This window comes from Meriones unguiculatus, chromosome 17, assembly GCF_030254825.1.
Source record: "Meriones unguiculatus strain TT.TT164.6M chromosome 17, Bangor_MerUng_6.1, whole genome shotgun sequence".
Taxonomy (NCBI): domain Eukaryota; kingdom Metazoa; phylum Chordata; class Mammalia; order Rodentia; family Muridae; genus Meriones; species Meriones unguiculatus.
The window spans coordinates 23370359-23382851 of NC_083364.1; the positions used below are offsets into that span (position 1 = coordinate 23370359).

A 12493-nucleotide genomic window follows, 5' to 3' on the forward strand; every position below is an offset into this window, starting at 1 on the left:
TTTTAATCAAGAAGAATGTAGCTGGGCCTTTTGTCTACTTTACTTGGATCCCTATATCTTCCCCCTTCTTCACCCCAATCCCTTTCAACCCCCCAACGCTAGGTAGGTGAGGAAGAAGGTTAAAGGGAAAAGGGGGGCATAGACCTCTTTAGACTACTTCCTGCTAATTAGGGGCAGGAGTTCCTTGAGGCAAGTCCAATCTTTGTCATGAGAAGACCAGCAACCACCAACCCAGCAGTCCAGCAATAGCAAAACAGCAAGAGGAAACAGTAGTAGCAATGGGAGCAGCACCCTCCACAGGCCCTCTCTGGTCTCTCAAATTTATACCCTCTTAAGTGTCCTCTGAATTCCAAATGTAACTATCTGCAGCTGGCAATAATAATAATAATAATAATAATAATAATAATAATAATAATGCCCCTCCTAGAGCATGAGACAAATCATACTTAGTGGCTGTGGACAATCTGAAACAGTCCTATAGTCCACACCTGGGATTAAAACAAAAACATTCACATAACATAACTGAGGGGTTTTTCTTATTGTTTTTGTTTTTTTGCCTCCAAGACAGGGTTTCTCCATGTAGACCTGGCTGTCCAGAACTCACTTTGTAGACTAGGCTGGTCTCAAACTCACAGTGATCCTCCCACCTCTGCCTCTTGAGTGCTAGGATTAAAGACATATGCCACCACACCTGGCAAACTGAGTTTTTTTTTTTTTTTTTTTTTTAAACACACAGCATACAGGAAACCTTTTTTTAAAAAGATTTATTTATTTATTACTTATGCAATGTGTGTTAGCATGTACACCTGCACGCCAGAAGAGGGAACCAGATTTCATGTTTAGATGGTTGTGAGCCACCATGTGGTTGCTGGGAATTGAACTCAGGACCTTTGGGAAGAGCAATCAGTGCTCTTATCCTCTGAGCCATTTCTCCAGCACCCCAAACTGAGTTTTTAAAGAAACCAAAATTCTCACTCCAGGAGCATGTCTAAGCTAGGGTTGTATTGCTGTGAAGAGAGAGCATGATCAAGGCATCTCTTATAAAGGAAAACAATTATGGCTTTGTGTTTCCATAATTGGGGCTGGCTTGCAGTTTCAGAGGTTCACTCTATCATCATCATGGTAGGAAGCATGGCAGCATGCACAGGCACAAAAGTGGACTGGGTACAGCTTGGGCATAGCAGACCTCAAAGCCCGCCTCCACGTGATGCACTTCCCCCCACAAGGCCACACCTCCTATTCCCTATGGCCAAGCATTCAAACACATGAGTCTATGTGGACCATTCTAAACATATATTCACCAAACTCAGAGCATCCAATCTCATTTTTTAAAAAATCAGCAACTATTAATAGGTGATTTGATTTCAATACCCCAATTTCTCCAACAGATAGGTCATCTGAACAAAAAAAGCAAACAGAGAAACATCAGAATTAGTTGACATCATACATCAAATAGACTAAGCAGATATCTGATATCTACGAAATATTCTATCCAACCTCCAAAGAAGACACATTCTACTCAGCAACAAACAGAAGCTTTTCTAAAGTAGACCACATCCTGGAACACAAAACAAAGCTTTATAAAACCCAAAAGGTCACTCCCTGTATCCTATCTGACCACAATGAATTAAAACTTAAAACTGACAGCAGAAAAGCCTGTAAAAAAAATCAACAATCTTATGGAGATTAAGTAATTCACTACTAAATAATAAATGGGTCAAAGAAGAAATCAAGAGAGAAATAAAACTTTCCTGGCACTAAATGAAAATGAAAACACAAAACAACAAAATCTCTAATTCTAAGTGCCTAAATTGAAATGTCAGAAAGACAGAGAGAGAGAAAATTGGGTGGGAGAGGGCATGAGGAAGTTAACAGGAATGGGGATCAGGTGGATGGAGAGCAGGAAAGGGAGAGATGGGTGAAGGGGAAGACCAGGAGAGGGAATGGAAACTGGTGGCAGGGCATTTCTGCGACAGGGGAGGCTTTCAGGGTGACTGCAGCTGAGACTTCTAGCAGCACGGGTTTAAGGAGCCTGAAGTAGCTATCTCCTGTCGTCAGGTGGGACTCCCAATAGAGGGAGGGGACACCAACCCACACATAAAACCTTCAATCCAAAATTTGTCCTGCCTACAAGAAGTGTAGGGGTAAAGATGGAGCAGAAATTGAGGGAATGGCAAACCAATAACTGACCCAACTTGAGATCCACCCCATTAGAGAGAGCCAACCTCTGATATTATTAACGATACTCTGCTATGCTTGCAGACAGGAGCTTAGCATAAATGTCTTCTTAGAGGTTTCATCCGTCAGCTGATGGAAACAGATGCAGAGACCTAAAACCAAAGAATAGGCCACGCTCAGGGAGTTCTGAGGAAGAGTGGGAATAAAGTTAGAGGGAGTCAGAGGGATCAAGGGCACAACCAGAAGATCTACAGAGTAAACAAACCTGGAGCCATGGGGACTCACAAAAACTGAATCACCAACCAAAGAGCATGCATGGGCTGGCCTAGACCCTCTATACGTATGTAGCAGATTCGCAGTGTGGTCAACATGTGGGCCCCCTAACAATGGGGGTAGGGGCTGTCTCTGACTGTTGCCTGCCTTTGGATCCCTTTCCTCTAGCTGGGCTGCCTTGTCTGTCCCCAATGGGAGAGGATACGCTTAGTTCTGCTGTGACTTGAGATGCCTGAGTGGGTTGATACCCCTTGGGGTCCTCCCATTCTCTGAGAAGAAGGAGAGGGGAGAATGAAGGGAGGGGGCATGAGGGTGGGACTGGAAGGAGAGAAGGGAGAGGAGGGAGAGGGCTGGGATCAGGCTGCAAAGCGATTAAAGTAATAATTTTGATTTTTTGTTGTTGTTGTTGTTGTTGTTGGTGGTGGTTTTGGTTTTTTGAGTCAGGATTTCTCTGTGTAGGTTTTGCTGTCCTGGGTTTGATTTGTAGACCAGGCTGGCCTCAAACTCACAGAGATCTGCCTGCCTCTGCCTCCCTGAGTGTATGAGCCACCACACCCGGTTGTAATATGTGTATTTTTTTAATTTAAAGAAAAAAAGAAAAATCAGAAAGATCACAAATGACTTAATGATGCAACTCAAAAATTGAAAAGAAAAATCCAAATTTAGTCAATGGCAAGAAATAATAAAAATCTGAGCAGAAGTCAATGAAATAAAAAGAAAATAATCCAAAGAATCAAGAAATCTAAGAACTGTCTTTGAAAAGATAAAGAAAATTAAGAGATCCTTGGCTCAACTAAACAAAAAATAAAAATAAAAAAAAAGAAAGAGAAATGTAATAAGAAATGAACAGAGAAACAGCACTAGACGGCAAAGAAGTTCAGAATAGTATAAGGGGTATTTTAAAACCTGCCCTCCATGGCTTGAAAATTAAAAAAAAAAAAAAAAAAAAGGTGAATTTCTAGACTTTCACCTAACAGCCTAAGCAGACCCATAACAAATGAGGAAATTAAAATAGTAATAAAAAGTCTTACAGCTTAAAAAAACAAGAAAGAAAGAAAAGTCCAGGATTGAATGGCTTCATAGCAGAATCCTACAGGATGTTTACAGAGCTATAGTCAAACCTAAACTGCGAGTTTCTGGACTCACTTTGGTCAAATGATGTTTTGCCCAGGTTGGCTTGTGAGGAGGCATGTGATGTTCTGCTCTCTCATTTGAGGGGCATGACTTTGGCTAGCTGAGAACATCCGTGGGGAGATTTTGTAGAGAGGACATATATAGAGACATGGGTAGAGTGAGACATAGCTTTTTTGGATCCTCATCAGTGCACTGATCTTCATGTTTCAACACTTGACTTTGTAGAGAGAAATGTTCCACACAGCTTTTCTGGCCAATCCAACTGAGTCTTTCAGCTTTTACTGTTTCATGTTGGCCTTTGGATTGGACTGCTGGTATCCTGATGGCTGAGTTTGGTAATCCCCTAATGACCCATTGACCCTGATCAGCAGGAAATAGATAAAAGAGGTCTTCAGCCCTTTTCCCTATCAATCTAAGGTTTTGGGGGAGTTGGGAGGGAGGTAAAAATGCTCAAGAACCCTAAATAAAGTAGGTTTGGTGAAAAAGCTAAGCCTACACAAATCTTCTTACACTATTCAAAACATAAGACAAAAGCAGCACTCTCACACCTCTATGAAGCCAGTATCTTTACCTAAACCAAGGAAAGACACAACAAGAAAAGAAAATTACAAGCCAAAATACTCAGTAAATACTTATAAACAGAATACAGACATATACCAAAAAGACCAATTTGACTTTATCCCTGACATGCAGGGATGGTACAACATAAACAATTGACTAAATGTGATAAGCCACATAAATAAACTTGAAGACAAAAATCACATGATTATCTCAATAGATGCAGAAAAAAAAAAGTCTTGACAGAATCCAACATGCCTTCATTGTGAAAGTCTTAGAGAATGTAGGGTTAGAGAGAACATATATCAATACAATAAAAGCAACATCTGAGAAACTCATAGCCAGCATCATCATGAGCTGAGGAAAGCTTGAAGCAAACCCTCAAAAGTCAGGACACTGTGGTCAAAGTAGTAGTTGGAGCAATAGGCAAGAGAAAGAAATTAAAGGGATATATATAGGGAAGAAGCCCCACTATTCTCCGTTGCAGACAATGTGATGCCGTACATTAGAGATCCCAAAAATTCTATCAGAAAACTTCTAGAAAGGATAATCAAAAGCAATAGGCAGGATACACAGTCAATAGAATCAAGCACAAATCAATAGCTTTTCAACACACCAACATTCTCTGTTGGTTCAACATCAACTGTATGTTGATGTTGAACATCAAACATACAGAGAAGATCATGGGCACACTCCTATCACAATAGTCTTAAAGAAAATAAAATATCTAGGAATTAACCTAAACAAGGAAATGAAGGATCTCTATAATAAAAAACTTAAACCCTCTGAAGAAAAAGGTAGTAGAGGAAGACCGTAGAAAATGGAAGACATCCCATGCTCATGGATTTTTAGAATTAACATTGTGAAAATGACCAGTCTACCAAAAACTGTTTACAGATTCAATGCAATCCCAACCAAAACCCTGTCTCCTCATTCTTCTCAGAAATAGAAAAACAAACAAACAAAAAAAAACTCAACTATCCTAAAATTTATATAAAACTACAGACACCAAAGATAGCCAAAACTATTCTGAGGGGGGAAATACTGGAGGGATTACCATTTCAGATCTTAAGATATATTGCAGAGAGATATAAATAAAATCAATATGGTATTGGCACAAAAACAGACATGTAGACCAATGGAACAAGATCAAAGACTCAAAACTGAGCACATGACTTTGGCCACTTAATGTATGACAAAATGTTCACTGGAAAAAAGAATAACTGGATGTCCCCATGCAAAAGAAAGCAATTAGACCTGTACCTATCCATCACCTTGCACAAAAACTAACTCCTAGCGGTTCAAAGATCTATACCTGAAACACTGAAACTGATAGAAGAAAACGCAGGCAGTTTCCTACAGGATATAAGACTTCCTGAGTAGGACTCCATTTCCCCAAGAATTCAGGCCAACAACTGACAAGTAGGACCTCATGAAACTAAAAGGCTTCTGCTCAGTTCATCAATGTTGAGGGTTGGTGTAGTGCTATCTATTTTAATGCTAATTACGGGCTCCCAACATCTGGTTCCTGCCTGGACAAGCACATTTTCATGCACACCTGTCCTTACGTAAACCTTGCCTAAAAAATTACTCCTGTTTGTCCTGACACCTGGCAGGACAAAAGTGAGGTGGACAGAGCTAAGGTTCAAAGGGCTGGGGAGAGAGAGCATCTTGGGGAGAAGAAGAGAGACTAGAAGAGAGGAGGAAGCCATGATGGGTTAGTGTGGAAGGAACCACGTGGGCCAGGAGAAAGATCCCCAAGAATGACTTGGAAGGGAAAGGCCCAAATGAAGAATACAAGCAAGTATTTTGGGATTATGGAAGGTAGCCCAAATAGGAGATATTAAAGCAGATGGAATGGGATGCAGGCTGGGAGATAGGGTAGGTGAAATAATCTGCCCAGCCCAGGGTGTAATAAGGCAATTATAAAATCCAGCAAGTGTCTGTGTTTTTATTTGTCACAGCGTGTTAGATAATGCGGCTAATAATTATAGGGCTAATAATAAACAATATTAAGCTGATACCATTTTTTTTCAGCAACACATCAGGTAAAGAGAAAGCCCATAGAATGGGAGAGAATCTTGGGCAGCTACACATCTGACAGAGGTTTAATATCCAGAATATGCAAAAAATTCAAAACACAAAGAGACCAAAAAAATTAGGCCTGAAACCCGAATAGAGAGTTCTCAAAAGAAAGGAAAGAATGTCTAAGGAATATCTCGAGAAATGTTCATCATCCTTAGCAATTAGGGAAATGCAAATCAAACCAACTTTGGGATTTCATCTTACCCTCGTCAGAATGGCAAAGACCAGCAGAACAACCAACACCACATGCTGGGGGAGGGGATTCGGAGAAAAGAAAAACTTTATTCACTGTTGGCGGGACTGCATTGGTACAGCCACTATGGAAACCCACGTGGAAAATCCACGAGAAGCTAAAATAAATCTGCTGCATGATCCAGCTGTACCACTCCTTGGCATATGCCCAAAGACTACTACACAGGTACTTGCTCAGCCACGCCCATTGCTGCTCTAGTCACCATAGTTAAGAAATGAAAACAACCTAAATGTCCTACAACCGATGACTAGGTAACAAAAAAGTACATATGCACTGTGAATACTGTTTAGCTATGTAGAAAAAAATGAAACCATGAACTTTGCAGGTAAATGGATGGAACTAGAAAAGATCATACTGAGTGAGCTAAACTCAGACCCAGAAAGACACACGTCACATGTTCTCTTTTATGGGAGGCTCCTAACTCCAGATCTGTAGATGTGAGTGGTAGAAAGCTGGAAGGTAAAACTGGACCACTGTTAGGATTGAGAGTTGGGGAGTAATAGAGAGGAAAATAATTAGAGTACAAGCAACTGGATTAGGAAAATGGGAAAGTGGGGAATCCTTAGGGAGGTAAATACAGAAGAAGGTGAGAAGAGGGTAAAGGGAAATGGAAAAAATACAGGTAACATGATAAGGGGCATGGAAGGCAAATATAGTAGAAGGAGGGAGGGAGGTAAAATAGCAATATGGATGGCAAAAAGTCACAAGGAATCATACTATTAGTTACCTTAAAAACCCTATAATTCATGTAATTTAGCATGTAACTATAAATATGTAACTATAAAAATGTCTTTTTCCTCATAGACCAAGCCTTGACTTTATGACTTAAAAAGAGCTGCATATTTATTTTGCCTTCTGACTCTGTGCTTGTATCTTCAACACTCTGACAACGATTTTCTGCTCCTCAATAAGGAAAGCCCGCTTGATCCTGTCACACACACACTTGGCACACATGGAACCACGATAGGCCCTGCTGACGTGCTTTCTTGTCTCATAAGGACTCGAAACCTCGCAGCAAACCCCCTCAAAGTCTGCCTGGGCACACACTACATGCGGATTTAGGTGCTTTCCCAACCTTCTTGGTATATAGGTAAACAATCCTGTTGCCAGGGCTTTGAGAAAGCCTAGTTTTGTCAGAGTCTGTACTGTAGGAGAGCCTACGATGGTATGTCAAACTCTGGGCCATTGTGAGTGCCTCCAAGCACTGTTCCCTGAAGACTATATATATAGTTTTAATGAACTTTTCTCATATGGACTGGCAGAGCCAAAAATCACATAACAAAAACCTCAATACCAGAAATGAGAAGTCCTCTGTGATGGTTTGGATAACAATGGCCACTATAAGATCTTATACTTGAATGTGTAGCCATTAGTTGGTGGAATGTTGAGTAGGATAGGGGGTGTGGCCCTGCTGGAGGAAGTATGTCACTGGCAGTAAGCTTTGAGTTTTCAAAAGCCCACAGCAGGGCCAGAGTCAGTCAGTCAGTCAGTCAATCTTTCTGTCTGTCTCTTGTCTCTCTTTCTCTGTCTATGGATCAGGATGTAGCTCTCAACTACTGCTCCAGCACCTGCCTGTGGGCTGCCATGCTTCCTGCCATGAAGATAATAGATTAAACCTCTGAAATTGCAAGCAAGCCCCCAGTTAGATGCTTTGATTTGTATGAGTTTCCCTGGGATGGTGTCTCTTCACAAAGAATAGAACAGCGACACCTTCTTTTGAGTTGTTGGCAGGGCTGTCTGAGAGACTTCCAAAGCACAGGGCCTATTGCTATTGCTCTTGGTTACTGCTTACTGCTGAAGACACCAGCATTCAGAAACAGAGGCCCAGAGGTGCTTGAGCTGGCACTGACCTGAGTATTCTCTCCCTGAGGACTAAGTTTCATGGTAGCAGAAGGCGCCATGCAAGCTTCCAAAGAAAGAAGGCAACCAGCAATCCTATCCAGCTCTGATGCCTATGAGCCACACCAATGACCGTCAGGGCACCCTAATTCTGAGGATGCAGTAGTGACACACATACTTTAGCAGTAACAACTTGGTGGCAACATTTTGCAGGTGGAATAAGGAAAATTTTATTTTCCCCTTTTCCTCACTCCTGACATCACTATGTTCAGGTGTCTCCTATCTCACCACTTCTTGATGTCACTATGGTCAGGTGTCACCAATTGTTCCCCTTCCTGATGTCACTGTTGTGTCCTCTTTGTAAATGAGAGCCACAACAGGTACTGCAATACTTTTGCTTCAATTATGAAACAGTTTAGAAAACAAAAAAGGAGGAAGGTCTATTGTATTCACCAACAATTTGCTTATCACATTCTTTCTTCCTAATATCTTGGAGTTCTTTTTATATTAAAATATCTAAAAAAAACCTTATATAATATAAAAACTATAATAAAATAGTATAATATATAAAGCATAAAATAGTACGTAGATAACACATTTAAGACATGATTGTTAAGGCTAGGCAGATGGCTCAGTGGCTGAGAACTTAATGTTCTTGCAGAAATGTCTCACCACTTTCTGTAACTCCAGATCAAAGGGATCCAATGCCCTTTCCTGGCCTCCTCAGGTACTAAGCATTTGCATGGTGCCCAGACATACATGCAGGCAAACACCTATACACACAAAATAAAAATAAATCTAAAAATATTTTTTAAAACCACAATTATCCATTTTCTACATACAGGGATGGTTAGCAGTAAGATGTGTTTTTAAATTAACTTTTTAGGTTAGCACACAAAGTATGAGGCTCCACTTTTTTTTTCACCTCTTTAACACTCATTTGGAGTAGATTGTAATGATGTCCTTTGTGTTGTTTTCATGTTTCTTGTGCCTGCTACTTCTCAAAGCCCTTGGATGTGTGGTGGTTGGGGTAGTAAATGAACCCAATATGCTAAGTCTGACTACTTGGTACCCAGCTGGTGTTACTGTTTGGGGGAGGTTGTGGAATCTTTAGGAAATGGGGCCACCTAGCTGGAGGAAGCAGGTGACTGGGGACAGGCTTGGGGTCTGTTTCCTGGTCTGCTGCAGTGTTAGGAGAGGCGTCCACACACCCGCAGCCGTGGTGACAGGGGCCACAGGCCTTTGTCTTCACTATGGCCTGTGTCCCCTGAAATACATCCCTCTGCCCTTAGGTTGCCTCTTGTCAGGTGTTTGGTCACACGGAAGAGAAAAGCCACGAATACAGTGGTTCTGTAGTGCTCAGAACATTTACAAATTTTGAATTAGTGTCTTTCCAAGACTATACTTTTCTTCCCCCTTGACTTTTTAGAGACTCTCGTAACATGTCCATTGATCTGTCCGAGGTGCCCTGCAGTTCAGTTTTCTCCCCACCTTGGCCGTTGTTCCGTCTGACTTTCACTTGAGACAGTTCCTATTTTTATGTCTGTACCTTCATTTATCCTATCTTTTTCAGACTGCGCCAGATTTTGTTTGTTTGTTTGACACAGGGTCTCACTATGTAGTCCAGGCTGGCCTCTAATGTACAATTATCCTGTCTTAGTACCTGGAGTGCTGAGATTACAGGTATGACTAGCACACTCAGTGGACTGACAAATGTTTGAAGCTGGAGTTACACAATGCTGATGAGAATCAGAGAAAAGGTAGCTTGGATAACAATGGCAGTGATATAACCTCCTAGACACCAAGAGTTAGGAGTAAGGACACTGATAATACTTCTGTTTATAAAGGGTATGTAGCTCAGTGTACAGCACTTGTCAGAGGTAAAAACATAATCACGTATCAAATGATGCCTTGAGGGATGGCTGTGTGATTGGCTGATGCATTCAGCCCCCTGGATCTACAACCACAGAATCAACCAACTGTGAATGAAAGCATTTCAACTGGGGTGTGGTAGCATATACCTCTAATTCCAGTATTTGGGAGGCAGAGGCAAATGGATCTCAAGGCCAGCCTGGTCTACATAGCAAGCTAGCCAGGGCTACACAGTGAGACTCTGTCTCTACAAAAAAAAAAAAAAAAAAAAAAAAAAAAAAAAATTGAAATTTGGCATGTGAGACAGATATATTCATATTATATATTTCTTCATATACTTACATGGAGAAAATTGTACCTGTGCCCAACACTCATGTACAGTTATGATTCTCTGAACAAAGTAGTGTGCCAGTTATTCATACAACATTTGCAAAGTTTTTGATGTCGCAAGTAACCTAGAGATGATTTCCAGTATGCAGAAGAATGCCCACAGATTGAGAGATCACACCACGGTCCTGTGGATTTGGGGAATAAGTCCCTGCGGTGACATCCTGGCATTAATTCTGTTAGTTCATGAGTTCAGTTATGAGCCAGGACGAGGCCTCTACTACGGCACCCTCTGGGGTCAAGGCCATTATCATCGATGACTCACAGAGCTAAAGAACAGCTGGTCACATTCGTACTCCACACACAAGTGTCGGGGATAGACACCGCACTGGATACTGTGGACAACCCTAATCATGTGGGCGTTTTTAACAAAGTGGGAGTGTTTCCAATCAAAACTCAAATCAACAACAGAAGGTTGTGCGATGGAGTGTGTGGCGAAGGAGAGAGGTCATGGAGGCGCTGCATGCTGGGGAGTTGAAGTGGGTGAAGGGAGTGGAGGGAATAGAGGTTGCCTATGGCTCCTGGAGGATCACTGCTACCTCCCTGGGGCTTGCAGAGCGGTCAGGCCGGACCTCTGCATGAAGAGTACAACCAGGGTAGGCCTTCAAGGGGATGATGGACCTCTAGGACTCCAGGGCTCTGCCACATAGAGCTCTGTACCCACTCTCACAAAACCCTCCTGCTCACGGAAGATGCTAAAACCACAGAGACCTTGATGTAGATGGCTAGCTGGCACCTACCTCGGCCTGAGGTCCAGTGAACTGTGAAGGTCGACGGAGCCAGTGTAATTTCAAGCTCTTTTCAGGCTCCCGGGAATAGCACAGCAGGTCTCTGGATTATAATCAGCCTCTCTTGTAAGGGTTGCAGTCTTGAGGTAGAGCTGCACTGTGAATGGAGAAAATGAAGCACAGAGAAGCTAAGTCATTAGTTCAAAAAGTAGGGATAAAATTAACTCCAGACCTGCTCTGGGTCACAGAGGACCATGCCAACAACTGAGGGTAGACTGCAGGGGCCCTTGCCTACCTACATAGGCCACCTTGGGTCCTCAGCCCAATGGCCGGTGACATGATAGGTTTCAAGATGCTGCCCTTGGGCCAGTGAGAACCTGGGCTTTTGGCTTCCACCAAGAAATGGCTCTGGGCAAGAAGAACGCTGTGGTTCTGTAAACATCTGCTGAACTAAGAGGAAACATCCTGGACGAGAAGCTGAAAGATAGAAGAAAAACTTTTTTTTTTTCTCTCTTTGAAATAAAGCCTGTTTTTGAAGAGCTTCCCAAATCCAAGCCCTAGAAACCTGGAGCCTAAATTTAGATTGTCCATGGAAGGTCAACGGATCCCCTCGGGGCAGGGTCAGCCAGCAGCTGCCAGAGATAAACTTTGCTTTTCTGCAGACTCAGGCATTTCTTTCACAGATTAATGGGATCCTGTGCCACTTCCCCTGGGAAAGAAGAACAATAGCAACGCAGAAGCAGGTGGCCTGCCTGGAAAGACCCCTACCAGAGACTGGGATTCATGCCCCCATAAAGTCCCGGATTCCCTGGCCCTCGCCCCCTGCTGCACTCTGGCCATACTGACCTCCTTCTGCTCCAGGGTCAACTCCATCAGGATCCTTGTCCCACCTTTAGGGTGATTTATTTAGTTTTAGTCTGTGGTGCTGGTGACAGAACTTGCTAAGCGAGTGCTCTGCCCCTGAGTTACACCGCCTAGTTCCCAATACACCTGTGCACCAGGATCTTGTACCTGCATTTCCTTCTGCTCCCTGGGAACTTCTTCCTGGAATCCTGCTTTGATGTCACCTCTTCAGAGAGCCCTTTGCTGCCTTCCTTCCTACCTGGTGCCTCGTTGGTGGCTTGTTAGGCGTCCTGTGCTATGTGCTCTGATGGAGACAGTGTCAGGTGCACAACAAACCCCTGAG

At 42.5% G+C, this 12493-nt stretch overlaps 1 pseudogene; it reads right to left on the reverse strand.

Annotated features, from left to right (window-relative positions):
• Nucleotides 1–7324: 7324 nt before the first annotated feature.
• Nucleotides 7325–7667, reverse strand: LOC110553323 (large ribosomal subunit protein eL34-like; annotated as a pseudogene).
• Nucleotides 7668–12493: the final 4826 nt, after the last annotated feature.